The sequence below is a fragment of the Gracilinanus agilis genome, chromosome 1, assembly GCF_016433145.1.
Source record: "Gracilinanus agilis isolate LMUSP501 chromosome 1, AgileGrace, whole genome shotgun sequence".
In the NCBI taxonomy this organism is placed as follows: domain Eukaryota; kingdom Metazoa; phylum Chordata; class Mammalia; order Didelphimorphia; family Didelphidae; genus Gracilinanus; species Gracilinanus agilis.
The window spans coordinates 523,331,493-523,348,310 of record NC_058130.1 but is presented as its reverse complement, the minus strand read 5'-3'; positions in this window follow the sequence as shown (position 1 = coordinate 523,348,310).

Genomic DNA, 16,818 nt, shown 5'->3' with positions numbered 1-16,818 from the left:
TCTTTCTTTCTTTCTTTCTTTCTTTCTTTCTTTCTTTCTTTCTTTCTTTCTTTCTTTCTTTCTCTCTCTTTCTTCTTCTTTTCTCCTCCTCCTCCTTCTTCCTCTTGCTTCCTTTTTCTTTTTGCTTTATCTACTTTTTAAAATAATATTATTCTTAGATAAAAAATTGATCTAAACTATGAGTAGAGCCCTGTATAGGACTAGACTGATTGGGTAGCAACTCTAAGGGATTCTCAGAAATGTCATCATCTTAAACAGCTTCCTGAGATTTAATGTTTTAATTTTATTTTTTCCTTGTTATGCTTCTCACATGGGACTGTGATTGAAACTTTCAGGCCAAAGTTCTCACTTTAGGTTTTGGATAGCTGAAAACTCTGACATTTAATTTTTATTTTTACTAAATATTTCTCAACTCAGAAATGTAGCAATATGACTCTTTCCTGGAGGACTTCCAGTTTTGTACCTGCTATTTTCTATGTCATGTAAACAATTATCTTTTCTAGAGTGCTTATCTTTCTATTATTTACCAAGATATCTATTTTGAAACCTTAAAGAGTTCTCACAATGTAGAGGTCTAACTTAGATAATTCAATTTTTTTACAGCAATATGTTTCTTATTAAAGTATTAGTATTTTGAATAATGTCTGTTATGTAGGTGTAATAACATTCTGTGGACTATAAATTACCTTCTAATATACTTTATTAATGCTGAACCAATTTCGAACTATAGGCTGTAACTAAAGAGTGGTAACTATAGATGTAACCCAAACTACTGCAATTTAGATATTGGTAGTTTCTTCTTCCTTTAGGAGGTACAAAAAAATCGAATTAGTAACCGGTTAGCATGAATAATTAGCTAACATGTGAAGCTTCCATATGGCATACTTAATCCCCACTTTCTTCACAGCTAGATTCCAGATGAGCTCCTCCTGTGTCTTACTCCACTGTACTCCCTTTCTCAGCATCCCAGCAGTGGTCTTCCCATCAATTGCCTTCAGCTATTTTGGTGTTTCTTATTCCTATTTCTCCCAAGGACTTGAGAGAACTTGAGGACTTGAGAGCTATGATCTCTTCCTAAATTCCCCAACCAAATTGATCTTAAGGAATTAATTTGATGGAGCATTTCATGTTACTTGCCCTGGGATATGTTAAGCTTCTCCTAGATATCAGAATTACTAGTTACAGGTCTGGTCTGGTTTGAAAATATCAGTGATATTATTGAACGCAACATCATTGAATCTTTTAGATTCAGTCATACAAAATAAATACTTTCAATTTAGTCCAAGCCAGAGTAGTTGCATGTATAAGTCCTTGAATGTATAGTAGAAAGAATGTAAAAACCAGGACAATCTTGATAAAAAAAAAACATAGAGTTTTAAAGGATTAGACTTAATGTTCTCAGGAGAACCCTTAAATCCAGATATTTTTTCACTTGTTTATCATTAAGTCTTCAGCTTGTGCTATTAGTTTTTTAAACATAATACATCAGACAATTTGGCAAATATATTAGATACTTAAGAATATGACATCCTTAAATACTGGCACACGAAACAGTACAGTGTTGGTATCTGAACTAGCATAGTTTCTATATCAGAAAAGCAGGCCAGATTACTGTGAAATCCAAGTATTCTTTCATGTTTCTTTGGCTGATCTATGCAAATTGGTGGTTGCAAACTAACTCAATAAGCAAAACTGACTCTGGTTGCCCTGATTCTGCAGAAATAAGATTCCTTGTGCTTAAAAAATGTCTGAGCTCATTTCCTTTCAGTCCTCATTTCTGATTTATTTGACCAAGACTGATAAAGTAGATAGGAACAGGTACTGAGTTAATTATGTAAATTTTATTCAGTTTCAGGATGGCCTAGAAGGTCTCAGATGTTCCCCATAGCTCTGAGATTCTGTAGTGAGCAGTTCTGCAAACCTGTAGCATTGGTACTTCCTTGGGTAAAACAACAAAACCCAAAAGGTGTTCAGGAATTTGGGAATAACTGTGCTAATTCCTTGACTAGCTTCCTCAGCTAGTTACCACTGCATCATTGATGGGGAGGGGCATAAAGACTGACTTTTCTCCTAGATATATTTATTCTATGTCAAAATTAAGAAACTGGATTTCCTCTTCCCTAATGCCCCAAAGATAAAGTATTTGGTCATGTAATATCATCTATCAATGAAACTTTTCAGCACAAGGGCAGTAGGAAAAAAGTACTTTTAACAGAAAATGTCTGGGGGTAATGAAATGTGCCACACCATTCATTGGCAGTGCTTCTCAATTGATTCCCTTTGCAGGAGAAAGCCTGAAACTCTGCCTACCAGGTCAGAAAGTTAGGTATAAAGTAATTTCTGCATCATAATCCAAAGTAAATAGGATAATGTCATCCCTCCTCATTCCTTTTGTTTTAAACCTAAATGTTCCATCTGTGGATAAAAAGTCATCTATCAACACCACCGATGGGAATTCTCTTATCTTCTTATCATCATCTTCAATTATTATTCCTCAGCATAGGCTCTCTGCTCAGTCCTGTAAATCTACTTGCTACCCTGTTCCAGCATTTTGCTCAAGGTATCTTCCCTGCTTAAAATGATTCTCTACACAGACACAGACACAGACACAGACACAGACACAGACACACACACACACACACACACACACACACACACACACATACACACATACTGGGCCCAAGTTCCTCAGCATGCTATGTAGAAATTTTATCCTAATTGAGCCCTAGAAATTGTTATTGCCTGCTGTCACTGCCTGGTTGAGCTGTCAGCCTCATGCCAACTAACTATGGTTTTAATTAGCTTGAGGCAAGCAAAAAAAAATACTTCCTAACAATTAGAGCTATCTAAAATTGCACTGAGCTACCTTGGGCAGTAGCAGGGGTTTTTCCTCACTAGGAATTTTTAGGGAAAGGGTAGATGACCAATTTTTCAGGTAGTTTGCAAGGAAGAATTCTGTTCAGTTACAAGATGGCCTAGAAGATCTCCAAAGTTCCTCACAACTAGGAGGTTCTGTGGTGAACAGCTCTGTAAACCTGTGGTATAGGTTATAAGAATACCACAGAATTACATTTGACACTGCTGAATCCCCAATACTGCTTCATATCTCTCTCTTGTAAGTATTAGGAATTGAAAAATACAGAATGAGGCATATGAAAAAGGAAGAACTTAGAGTTCAGGTGCCCTAAATGAAGTTGTGCATCTGAATGACCCACTGGGGTTATTAAGAACTCATGGCCCTCCTTTCTTTCAGAGTTCTTTTAAAAACTCACCTTCTTCAGGAATTCTACTTTCATTTTATTGACTTTGTTCTATACATCCAATTTTTTCAATAACTTCATTTTATATCCTTTATGTATTTTCTTTCTTATTATGTATACTTTCTCTCCTAATCTGTAAACCTCTCAAATATAATGGTATTGGCTTCTCTGTGTCTTTCTTACTTCTACTCCCATCAAACAGAGAGCTTTTAAATGTTGGGTGCTCCATAAATGTTGATTGACTCTTTAGGGGTTGAATTCCCTTCCTTTCCACTTGTAATCTTATCCTCTGGAGGTCTTGAAAAATAAAATAAAGTAAATTTTATGTATATGATATACTTTAAGGGTGGTTCTGTTTTAAGAAAGACTGGACTTTTCAGTTCTATGATATTTATTTATGGATATGACTCTCATGTAGGTAGAACAGAGCCAATCTATTTTAAGTACCATGAAGCACATTTTTAAAGCTTTCCCTCTTATGTTTCAAAAAATATTGAGCAATAACAGGTCATAAGATTATGCCTAATCATTGCCCCTTTTATGTTAGAACTATAAGACACATAGTTTTCAGTTCTCAAAGGCAGTATGACATGCAAATACCCAAATTTCATCAGCAATGAAGCATATCTAACAGAAGAGTTCGATTTTAATGGAGTTAACACCTGAACTTAGTGTTTATTTCCCATTTTCATGTAATGATTCACAGAATATGAATGGACTTGGTCCTTTTTAAGCCTCAGTTTTATCTTCTATAAAATGGTCATAACATTTTCACTACCATACATATACCTAACAGAGGTACTGTGAGGACAATACTTTGTGAACCTTTAAATGTTATATGTGATGTTTTATATATATATAAACATATATATGTATATATGTATATGTATATATATACACACACATATACATAACTCATGTTGAGTTATTATGAGAAGGGTCAAGTTATTATTAGAAAGCACTTTAAAAACAAACAAAGAAAAAATTGGCCTCAGATACTTCCTGGGTGTGTGCCTCTGGGCAAGTCACTTAACCCCAGTTGTCTAATCTTAGCATTTTTTTGTCTTGGGATCAATATTTAATATTGATTTTAAGACAGAAGGTAAAAGTTTAATAATTTTTAAAGCAATCTGCTGAAGATGTAATTGTGTACTCAGAGGTGCACAACTTCCACGTATGGTAATCTGCTCAAGTCATGTTTATTTCCATTGTTTAAGTTTGACCTGTATCAGCATGTCTTGTTCCTGGTTGTGTACACTATGACTTTTTAAAAAAGAACGGCATTCAAGTGTATGAATGTTCAAGAGGTATTAATTGATAATACTATAGATACATTCTAAAAATGATGGATTCTAAGCGAAGCTTTAGTGTCCCTAAAAAATCAGTAGTGTTATAGATACATGATTTGGGGGGGGGAGGTAGGTGGGAAGGTATGTAGGAATTTGTAGGAATTTTTTATTACGTGGCATCATAAGGCTAGAGCTGGTCAGGACTTAAGAATTCTTCCAGCTGACTCCATGCATTTTATAAATGAGCCAACTGAGTCCAAGGAATGTTAAGTGATTTACCCAAGGTCACCCAGTAACAAGTGAGCTATAATTTGAACTCCTGTGACTCCAAGCTAAGGTTTTAGTTGTTAAATCTGTGGGATGTTTGTGTTGAAATATTTCCCTTGGTTTCATGTATTTTCCTCCATTCTATAGGAACTTTAGTCCTACAAATATCTAACTGCTAAAGCAGGAATGAAATGATAGGAAGTTTTTCTCAAGACATAAGATAAGACTATTACTTCTCTTTTCACCAAAATCGAGCTTTGTTTTAAACCATATACATGCTTACAAGATGAAAGTGTGGGGGGCAGCTGGGTTCCTCAGTGGATTGAGAGCCATGTTTAGAGACAGGATGTCCTTGGCTCAAATCTAGCCTCAGACACTTCCTAGCTGGGTGACCCTGGGCAAGTCACTTAACCCCCATTGCCTAGCCCTTCTGTCTTGGAACCAATATGCAGTATTGATTCTAAGACAGAAGAAGGTAAGGGTCTAAAAAAAATGAAGATATGGCAGATGGTTTGTTAAGCTGGTAATTTTTCAATAGAGATCATTTTCCTGGTGGCATTTAACCTTCTGCACATTCAAAAAAAACATAAGTTAAAGTAAGGCATCCTATCCCTTTGCAACAGCAATGGGTTACGTTTAGTGCTTGTCTCCTAAAGTTGTTTGTTTGTTTGTTTGTTTGTGTACAACATCCACTGGAGAAACTTTTGCTGTCTAACCAAGGACACATGTACATGGTGGGAGGTCGTGATACCTTCTGGGAGCCATTGGTTTATTCTAAATAAAGCTCTTTCATTAAGGGCAAAAAAATAAAAAACGGCCTGCAACTGCAGAAAATCTTCCCAAAAACATTATTACTATATTGAGTTCCACAGAATGATGAGCTCGTTACCAGAGCCTCTTGCCCATATCTGGAGCCCTATCCTGTGGTCAACGAAGGGAAAAGAATAGGGCTGAAAAATCTGTGGATATGGATCTCATATAGGTAGAACAGGGCCAATATTTTTAAAAGTGCTTTAAAGCAGATTTTTTAAAGCTTTCTCTGACACCCTCAAAGAGCCTGAGCAATAATTGGTGGTATGGGTATGACTAACAACTCCCTTTTTTTGTGTGGAAGCCATCTTAAACCACATGGCTTTCAGGTCTCAAAGTAGGTGTGGCTTTCAAATACCCAAATTACAGCAGCTAGTCTGTATGAATGATTTTTTCCCCTTTGTAATAATAATGTCAGAGCTGTTATTACACTTGGCTCTGGGAGAGAATTGGAAGTGTTTCTCCAAAGGGAAGTGCTTCCAGCTTCATGGCTCTTTCAAGAGTCTCATTCCCATGTACTTGCTGGAAACTTTCAGGAAACCACATTCTCCTTCACGTCCCCATTTAGCAATGTGATCTCTCCCAGCCAGAATACTTCCCAGACCACCTCATCAGCCAGGCCTGGGAATGGAATGTGACAATGAGGGGGCAAAAGCATTGGGGTTTAGGATTTGTTTCTGTGTTGCCTTTGAGAGGAAGAGAGAAAAAGGATGATTTTTCCCTCTGAGAGTGATTTGTCAATCCCTCAGCATGTTTTGAAAGATTTGAAGTCTCTAATTTTCCAGGAGACAGGGGTGAATGGGATTTGAGTTGGCAGGGAGACTGAGTTTTCTCACTGAGCTGTCCCTAGATTTTTTTGGGCTGAGAGACACATATGACGTGTGAAAGAAATGACCATGGGAACCTCACAGGCAAGGCTCGGAACGTTGCTTTGGGAAATGATCAGAAAAAGTAACAGGCCTGTTAAGTAGAGAGAGATGTGATTCTGTGTTTCAAGATTCAGAGCAGAAAGAGGGGAAGTTGTCTGGGTCTATTTATATGCCTATGCAGCAGAGGAAGGAGGGAATGTGGCCACTTGCCATGGAAAGAACACTGTCTAAGGCAGAGAAGTTACATGGGATATACATTGTCATCTCCTTAACATTTACAGTTCTCCTTCTTGCTCTGTTCTCTTGGACCTAATTCATCCTTGTTGACTTCTTGGCACTGAACTGTCACTATGAATTTCTTTTGTAGCATGCCCCTACCACTCCTTCACCCGACCATTTTACAAATGAGAAAGTTGAAGCTCAAAGTAATTTAGTGACTTTTCCAGGGATACAACTCCAGGAAGTGCCTGAGGTAGGATTGAATCCAGGTATTCCTGACTACAAGTCTAGCATTTAACTATCATCCAACGTTTCCCTGCTTCCTGCCTAGACATTTGGATTTGGCTTCTCCTTAACTTTTCTCATGACCTGTCATCTTCTTTGGTCAGGATGATTCTTTGCCTTCTTTGCCTTGAGTTATATTAATTATCCAATAAAGATTGGCCTGTAAAGATATAGGCATAACATCCCTAGAAGAGGCAAGGATTCGAAAAGGAGAGAATGACAAAGAAATGACAACTTGATTTTCACTTAGGCCATTTTGTGTCATCGAATTAAGAATGCTGGACTTGAAATAAAGAAGACGAGTTTGAATTCTGCTTCAGACACTTACTAGCTGTGTGATCCTGGACAAGTCACTTAATACTTTGCAAACTCAGTTTCCTCATCTGTAAAAAGAAGATGATAACAGCACTTTCCTCAAAAGGTTGTTGTGAAGAGCAAGTGAGAAATAGAGAGTGCTTTGCAAACCTTAAAGTATTATATAAGTAACAGTTATTATTAGTAACAAATGAAAGACAGAACAAAGAATAGTCAATTAATTCTTCAACAATTGCTTTAAAAATAATTATTAAACTCTTACTTTACAATATTAAGTATTGATTCCAAGCCAGAGGAGCAGTAAGACTAAACAATTGAGGTTAAGTGATTTACCCAGAGCCACACAGCTAGGAAGTATCTGAGGACAATTTTTTCTTTCCTTTTTATTTTTTTAAAGTACTTTCTAATAATAGCTTGACCCTTCTCATAATATGGTGTATTCATGGAACATTTAAAGGCTCACAAAGTATTATCCCCACAGCACCTCTGTTAGGTACATGTATGTAGTGAAAATGTTATTACCATTTTTATAGAAGATAAAATTGAGGTTTAAAGAGGACCAAGCCCATGTATATTATGTGAGAGTCAAGATTCAAACTTAGGTCTGCTGTTAAATCTATTATATTATCCTATTGCCTCCTCTTTGCATTCATTATCTTGGCTAATGGATATTTGTTATTTAAAAAAAATTTTAAAGTAAAATAGAAAATCTTAATACAGAGCAAGAAATCTCAGCTAAGTATGTTGCCTTACAATTAGCAGGACAACTTCCAAATCACAAGTGCAGTACTGCTATTTGGATAGATGCTTAGGTCAGAAATGGGTTCCCTTCATTGTCAAAAGTAATGTGACCCTAATCTGGGGGACCAACTTTCCAACATTTAATGAAAGAATATGAAAGATCCCAATGGACTAACATTCTATAGGAGGAGAGAGGAAAGACAGAAGATAGGAAACTGTCAGGAATGAAACTCCCAACAATCTGGGAAACAATTTTGATGTGGAGGAAAAAAGTTTTCTATAGGGATTATTGTGGATTCCTAGGGAACTCATCTGTCAACTTAGTTTTTGAAAAGATTCATAGCGAAGATGGAAGAAAGGGAAAGTAACAATGGATGAATACAAAAGCGTGGCATAATTTTATTAGAATAATATCAGGATTTGTAAAACTTAACTAGATGGTACATTGGTTAGAGAACTGACTGTAGAGTAAGGAAATCCTACGTTCAAATTTTGCCTTAGAAACTTACTAGTAGTTCTACAATACTGAGTAAATATTTTAATCTCTGTTTATCTCAGTTTCTTCATCTACAAAGTGCAGATAATAATGGCACCTACCCCTGAACTCTGTTGTGAGGATAAAGTGAGATAAAAACCTTAATGCTCTATATAAATTCTAACTCTTAGTATGAAGTGAGGCTGGAAAGGAAAAGGAAAGATAGCACAAAGGATTGCTAAGCTTTGTTGGGAAATAAGAAAGTCCGGAGAAGGGCTGGTATAACTACTTAGGATGACTGGGTTGATAGCAGGCAAGGGGTCCTATGCCCAAAGTCTAGGGGCACATAAGATATACAAGTATATCAGAAGAGTGGGCTCAGACATTGCTGGTGAGTCACATACGCAGGATACATGTCCGGTAAAGGGACAGAATATAAGCCCTAATGCTTATGGCCTGACAGACCTATCTTAAGTCTATCATTATCATTACTCTCCATTGAAAGGGATTATGACCCTTAAAGCTGTCTATTTTTTCATATTACTATCTCTTTGTCTTTAATATGTCACTATATTCGTGACTTGATATCGTGTTCTATTGATCCAAGCTCTCTGATCTCAGGAAGATATACAGTTTGCTACTAATCTAGTCTCTTGTTCCCACACCCAATTTTTTAATTTTAATGAATGTGACTCTATACAATTCAATATATGTTCACTGGCATTTCAAGGGGCAAGGTCAGCACTTTTTAACAATTTAAATTTATTTATTTGTCACATTAAAATTATAAGAATTTCTGTATATCACAAACAAGTTCTTCAAGAAGAGAAAGGGTAACCCTTTAAAAATAACTGTAGACAGAATAAAACACTTAGAAGTATAACTTCCAAAACAAATCCAGTAACTACATGAATGTAATTATAAAACACTTTTTATACAAATGAAGTCAGATTTAAATAATTGGAGAAATATTAATTGTTCATGGATGAACAGAGCCAACATAGTTAAAATGACAACCATATTTAAACTAATCTATTTATTCAATGCCATTCCAATTAAATTACCAAGTTATTATTCTATTGAACTAGAATATCTCTATCTATCTATCTATCTATCTATCTATCTATCTATCTATCTGTCTGTCTGTCTGTCTATCTATCTAGGGGTGTACCAGTACCAGATCTTAAACTATATTATAAAGCAGTAATTACAAAAACTATCTGGTACTAGCTAAGAAGTAGGAAAGTGGATCAGGGGAATGGGATAGGCATTTAGCAAATAGTTGTGAAAAATTATAGTAATCTTGTACTTGATAAAAGTGATCTAGTCTCTTTAATGACATGGTCATTGGAAGGGTTGAAAGAAAGAAGAAAAAGAAAATAATGGAAGTCAAACTTAGAGTGCTTGACTACTACATTGGTCCTTTACTTGATTGATTAATATTTTTTATATATAATGCCAAGAGTTATGCCTGTTTCTTTCAGCTAATTACAAGATGATTCCTATGTGACATTGTCTGCCTTCATCTGGCGATCTAGGTTCCTATTATCCTTTCATACTTATTAAAGATTATTATTATTAAACTACTTTGTGTAGAAATTTAAAGAAAATTCCCTAAAGCCTAGTTTACTACATAGATTGAGTGAATAAACAACCTGTGCAGAGTGGGGCTAGATGTCCTTAGTAACTGACAGCCAAATGTTACTGAGAGGCAGGCAAGTCAGTTTAACTCAAGAACACCCTAAGGAAGAGATAGAAAGTCGCTCGTAATAGGCAAGTCAAATTGCCATAACCACTCCGACCATATCCTTTCAGAATCCAGTACAAACATTTTTCCATTATGCTGAATAACCTCAGTTGAACTTAACCAATCCTAGAGTGGCAGGTACCAAGCATAGGGAATTAGCATTCTTGTCCATCTATGAGCAATCAGGTGGGTAGATTTTCATCAAATTGCTCTCTGGTCAACTGTTCTGTCAAGGACATATATTTCTATGAATACTTTATGCCCATTCCCCAGGATTAACGATTTATACCTGAAAGGGGCCTGGACAGACATCTAGTTCAACCTCCATTTCCTTAATTTTTCAGAGGACAAAATTAAAACCTAGAGAGAAAGAACTTGCCTAAGATTGCATAAAATGTTAGTGTTTGCACTGTGTACCAGAGTCTGTATTTGAATTTTCCACTCTGTCAGTTGTACCTCTTCTACCCATAAATCTTCTCTCATCATCTATCTTGTCACTATGCCATTTGCAAGGATTTTTCCTTTTCATTTTTGTCACAGAGGAGAGAGGAGAAAAATTTCACTTTTCCTGATTGTCTCAAGAGTTTATTTAATGCATTTGTATAGTGAGTGACAAAAATAAAAACAAGTCATTGCAGTTGGTCAGCTGGGTTTCCGTTGAAGGCTTCAATCAATAGTTCTTTATTTTTTTTCACAGAAGGATCTTCGTTTCAATGAGAACTTATACTTTTTTTTGGTATCATGTAGGAAATGATGAGCCCAACAAAACACAATGCCTGTCATAGTGGAAGACCTTACTGAATGCTTATTGCCTAAGATAATAATAGGTCTTGGTATATGAAAAGATCACCCACTCTGGTCTTAGAGGACCTGAATTCAAATCTTACCTCTGATTTTTACTGTCCTGATATTTACATAAGCAGGTCACAACCTAATTTAAATTAAGATGTAACTATATCTGCTTAATGTAAAACAACAGAACATTTCTTAGGATGACAAATATGTGATTAAGGGTCTGAGAAAATGAATAATTCTTAGAAACACATCCCTGGGTCACATTGCTTAATCCTACATAAAAAATATTCTTTCAGTTCAAATTAAAGAAACAATTCCACTTTTTAGAGTGGAGGACCCACACTTTCACAACTTGAGGTTGGTACAGGGAAAGAATGTGGCATGAGAAATAGTGGAGTGGGCATTGGACTTCGGTTAAGAAGACCTGGGTTCACAATTTGCCCAGCCCTCTTAGTGGCAATTTTGAGCCTAGGCAGATCACTTAATCACTAGACTTCAGTTGTCTTCTCTGTGAAATAAGGGGTTCTAAGTCCCTTTTGAACTCTAAATCTAGGCTCTTATGAAACATTTCTTTATCTGTAGGAGGGAGTTGAAGTAGGAGAGACGTCGAAACTTCTGAGGTTGCTTCTAGCTCTAAATCTGTGATTCTATAATCTTCGAAATAACATTCACAATAGCAAAGAGATGCTCCTAAAATCCAAACTGTTTTTTTTTTCATCTGATGCATCAGCAACTCTCATGTGTGGCTCCAAGAAGCTGTAGCATGCACAGGAGTCATGTATCAGAGAAACTATCTCCAAGGATGAGTTAAACCAGGTTGAGGATAATTACCCTAACAGAATGAGTTCATGAAAACAATTTGTATATAAAAGTGGCCGAAGAAGGTGCAAGGGAGCATTTAGAGCAGGGGTCGGCAATGTATGGCTCTCGAGCTATATCTGGCTCTTTTGAGGGCCAGATGTGGCTCTTTCTGCAGGAGCCATAAAGTCAATTTTTTTCAGGCACTGTTACAGGAGCGCACACTGTGAGCACTGTACGGCTCTCACGAAATTACATTTTAGAAAATGTGGCATTTATGGCTCTCACTGCCAAAAAGATTGCTGACCCCTGATTTAGAGCTTGGTCAGACATCAGAGACACCAAGGGTATTCCTTATATCCTGAGCCATCACCAGTCAACCTGACTTTTGCCTTGCCACTAGACCTGGATGACTCTGGAAGAGAGAGTAAGGATAGGGTAGCTGGGTGGCTCAGTGGATAGAGCACCAGACGTAGAGATGGGAGATCCTTGGTCCAAATCTGGCCTCAGACACTTCCTAGCTGTGTGTCCCTGGGCAAGTCATTCAACCCTCATTTCTTAGCTTGTACTGCTTCTTTTATCTTGGAATGGATTTTTAGTTTTGATTCTAAGACAGAAGGTAAGCGATTAAAAAAAAGAGAGTGAGACTGATGACTTTGTGCAAGTCTGCCTCACTTAAATCCACTTAAATCCAATTCATGTACAAGTCAAGACATCACCCCATGTCACTGGTCTTGGAAAATGAAGGACAAACAACAATGTGTTAGGGATTGAGGAAGCTTCAGCAAGGAAATAATGTGGGTGATCTCTTTCTTTAGAGAGTCTACAGGTTACAAAGAAGGTAAATTTGGAACTAAAGGACCTAAAATCCCAGGTCTTCCCTTATTATCTGCATCATTTTAAGTAGCTAATTCTTCTCTGGACCTCAGTTTTCTCATCTGTAAATTGAGGGATGCTAGATGAGATAACTTCTATGACCTCTAAGATCTTTTTCAAGGATCCTATTATTTATACAAATTATATTATTTCTCTTTATGACTTTAAGTAAAGTGATAAGGGCACAAAGTGAGAGTTTGGAAAGCAGAGTATTAATTGTCTTAGCTAACAAGGGGAGGCTAGATTGTCGGAAACCTTGGGAAAAGGCAAGGCAGTGGAAAATTAAAAAGACATCTTTAACTGCATAATATTCATGCTCCAAATGTATTTTTCTTTTGAGTTCTCTTGAGTATATCTTTCAATCAATGACAAATTTTAAAAGATAAAAAACTGGTCCTCAAAATGCAAAACAAACAAAAAAAACAACAACATGCTCGATAAGTTTCCAGAAATTTCCAGTGGCTGGAGATTACTTTAACTAACTGTGACTTTTTAGTTTACTCATTTGCTGTCCCTTTTATACACACTGACTTTTTCTTCTTCAGATAAGATTCTATAAGCAACAAGAGAGACTGGTGTAATCAGTAACACAGACCAGGCTGGACTTTGGGTAACAAGCCTGCAATGTATCAGCCAATTGAGGCCAGGCAGCACCTGAAGAATGTCTCTTCAAGAGAGACATTTCCGCTGTCTTCAGAAGGGAGCGTCCTTTTGTTCTCTTTCCAGAAGGTCACATGGCTGGTCAGCCTCCCCCAGAGCTGGAGGAATTCCTCAGGAGATCCCTTCAATTGTACTTCTGTTCTATATCAGGCTGCAAGTGGTTGGGGCCACACTATTTACAAGATCCCCCGTGGCTTCTCAGAGGTGACCTGGTTTCAGAGAGCTGGTCCCAGGTGAAAAATGAAAGCTGTCCTGGCTCCCTAGCTGGGAAAATGCATTTGTCTACAAGGCACGTCCAATTGATTTAGGGAGGATCTAATGCTCTGTGAAAAGCAGGCTTTCATAATGAAGTCTTCTGATTAATTAGAAATCCAGTGGAATGTGTTAATTTGCACTCCCTAATAGGGCTCCATCAATCCCTGGTGGCTGATAAAAGCCGCGAACCCCTGCAGAATAATTTGATGTGCAAGGGACTTCAAGATCCAGGCAAAGCCCAAACTGAGAATACCCCTCCCTAGTAGTTTGTGGGTCATTTGTGGTGGGGCGGGGGGGGGGGAGTCCACAACAACAAAATGTCTTTTCTCTGGTTACCTCTGTGGTCTTCACTTGAGGATTGTTCGTATAGAAACATGTTTTAAACCATTTTTTTGGCAAAAAAGCACAATTACATCTTTTTATGTTGTTCTTGTTATTGGGGTGGGGGGAGAAAAAAACACCAGTTGAGTGGGCTTGAAGCTCCTGTAAATGGAGGAGAGCAGAAGTTGTTTTTCTTAATTAAAAGGTATAAAGACAGATTTGATAGCAGTTCTACCCCCTCCTTTCCCCACTCCCAAATCTGACAAAACCACAAACTAATTAACCTTTTAAACAGAAATTTTTATAAATACATGAAGGATATAAGCTATTAAAATTTTTTAAAAGCTCCTTAAAATGTTGCTTTCCACCTGTCCTTGTGTAAGGAAAAAATTCCTAGTTTTCTTTGCCATATAATTTTTGTCTACTTGTTTAAAATTAATAGGAAAGACTAAGTAACCAAAGAAGACAATCTGTTGCACTCAGAGGGCTATACACTCCAGATCATTGATCTATTGCCTCCAACAGAAGTTTCAAATTTAGTCTGGAACTCATAAAGGAATAAATAATATCATAGTCTAAATGAGAGTCAAAAAAGAAAGAAAAAAATGGGAGCTAGACAGGAAATGATTGAAGAAGCTTGTTAACTTTTGTGTCCATTATTCTGAACTGTGCCTCCCTTACCCCTGCAATGTTTCTCTCTCTGTCTCTCTTTCTGCATCTGTCTCTTCTGTCTGTCTGCCTGTCTCTCTCTCTCTCTCTCTCTCTCTCTCTCTCTCTCTCTCTCTCTCTCTCTCTCTCTCTCCATGTTGTCTCTCATGGCTAGATTTGAAGATCCTCAGAGACTGTTTCAATTTTGTCTATTGATCCTCAGTCCCGGAAATGGTAAACATCATATAGTAGGGACTTAATAAATGTTTGTTGATTGATATTCATTTCTAAAATCCCATTGAAGGAAAAAATAGGTCTGAGAAACTGTTTATTTTATTTTGTCCCACAGATATTTGTATAGCAAGAGTAGAGGAATGCAGCAAATTTAGGCAGGAAAGATTATATAGTATTTGGCTGACCCAGGTTCAAATCTCAGCTCTTCTGCTTACTACTTACTACCTGGGTAACCTTAAGAAATTCACTTAACCTCTCTGGGGCTCATTTTTCTCCACTGTAAAATGAATGTCTCAGAGCAGATGACCTTGAAGGTACTGCCAGCTTTAAATCACTAATCTTATGAATTCCCCTTATGAAGCAGGAGGGATAACTGATTATAAAGACGATCAATTTTTCAGGTACAAAACTGCAAGCTTAAGTCTATGGTAAAAACACTTCCACGTTAAATATTTTTATTTCATGGTCTTTGGCCAGGGTGGATGGGTGGGTGGGGGAAGGAGATTTTCCTTGTAGGTTCTGTGCTTTAACCTTGAAAGTAATGGTTCTGCCCTAGTAATGAAAATGGGATCAGATTTTTGATAGTTTTCAAATAGCTGTCAGTTGGAGTGCCATGTCATTTGTTACTTCTTAAAGCAAATAGTAAATATTTTTGCTATCTCTCAAAGACTGGTCATTAGTTAATTCCTTAAGTTCTCTTGACTCTCTTGGGTGATCATTTAAACGAATGTTTGGGTGCATCATTTTAACAGAAAAACTTAAAATAAAATTATGAAAATGTTTTGTATTTTAAAAAGAATCTTCTTCAAAAAATTTTGATATGCTATCAAATCCTCTTTTACTCCATTCTCTTAATCATCTTGGGATATTGGTAGCAACCATGATCATAGTTGTTTTTCAAATGAGGCAATGAATGATGAAAAGGTTAAAATGACTCCCCTGTAGTTATACTGTCATTTAGTAAACTGAAGATATGGACTTCATAAACTTCTGTTTGGTCCTTCAAGTAAATGACATTTTCTACATTTGGACCAAGGTGCCACTATAAACTAATTTTCTTAGAATGTTTGTGTTCGGTCCTTTCAGCCGTGCCTCATTCTTTGTGACCTCCTCTGGCGTTTTCTTGGCAAAGATGCTAGAGTGGTTTACCATTTTCTTCTCTGGCTTATTTTACAGATGAAGAAACTGAGGCAAATGAGGTTAAAAGACTTGCCCAAGGTCACCCAACTAGTAGCATCTGAGGCTGGATTTGAACGCAAGTCTTCCTGACTCTAGGCTGAGCTTGCCCACCGTGCCAACTAGCTGCCCTTTATAGATTGACATTTAAATTTGATTTAAACATTTCTTCAAAGCTTTTCTCCAGAACTCGATTAAAAATGCTCTACTGCCAAATGGTACACATAATGTCCTGTGATCACAGTACATTTCTAAAAAGTCCTGGTGACCAGAGGGCTGATTCCGAGAAGCCAGATAGCATCCCGTGTAATGGACAGATAATCTTAAGTAGAACCGCTCGGGACAAAGAGCCTTTTGAATCACTCTAAATGCCTTTAAAGATACCGTTCCAGCTTACCCATGTTTCATAACATCTCCACACTTAGGCTGGCAGCAAGGGACTTGTTTAACATTTTGTATATGTTCAGAGCCACACGAGGGAGCTTGTCTGTCTGCTGAGGGAGTCTATCTGGGAGCTCTGGGTTTGAGCCTCTTGTTTTTGTCTCTGCCATTTGGGAGAATCCATGGAGGACAGCCAGGGCTTCTGCTGAGTCCTTTATCTCTTTGGGGGGGGGTGAATAATGGGACAATTTCCATGATATGGCACTAGTGAGGAGGATGATTAGTATTATTTTCTTAATGCACGTTGAACTCTCACAGCTCAATTCAATTCACACTTTTAGGTGCTTACTGTGTCCTCGGCACTAGAGGAGATAGAAAGTTTAGGTAAGATACAGTC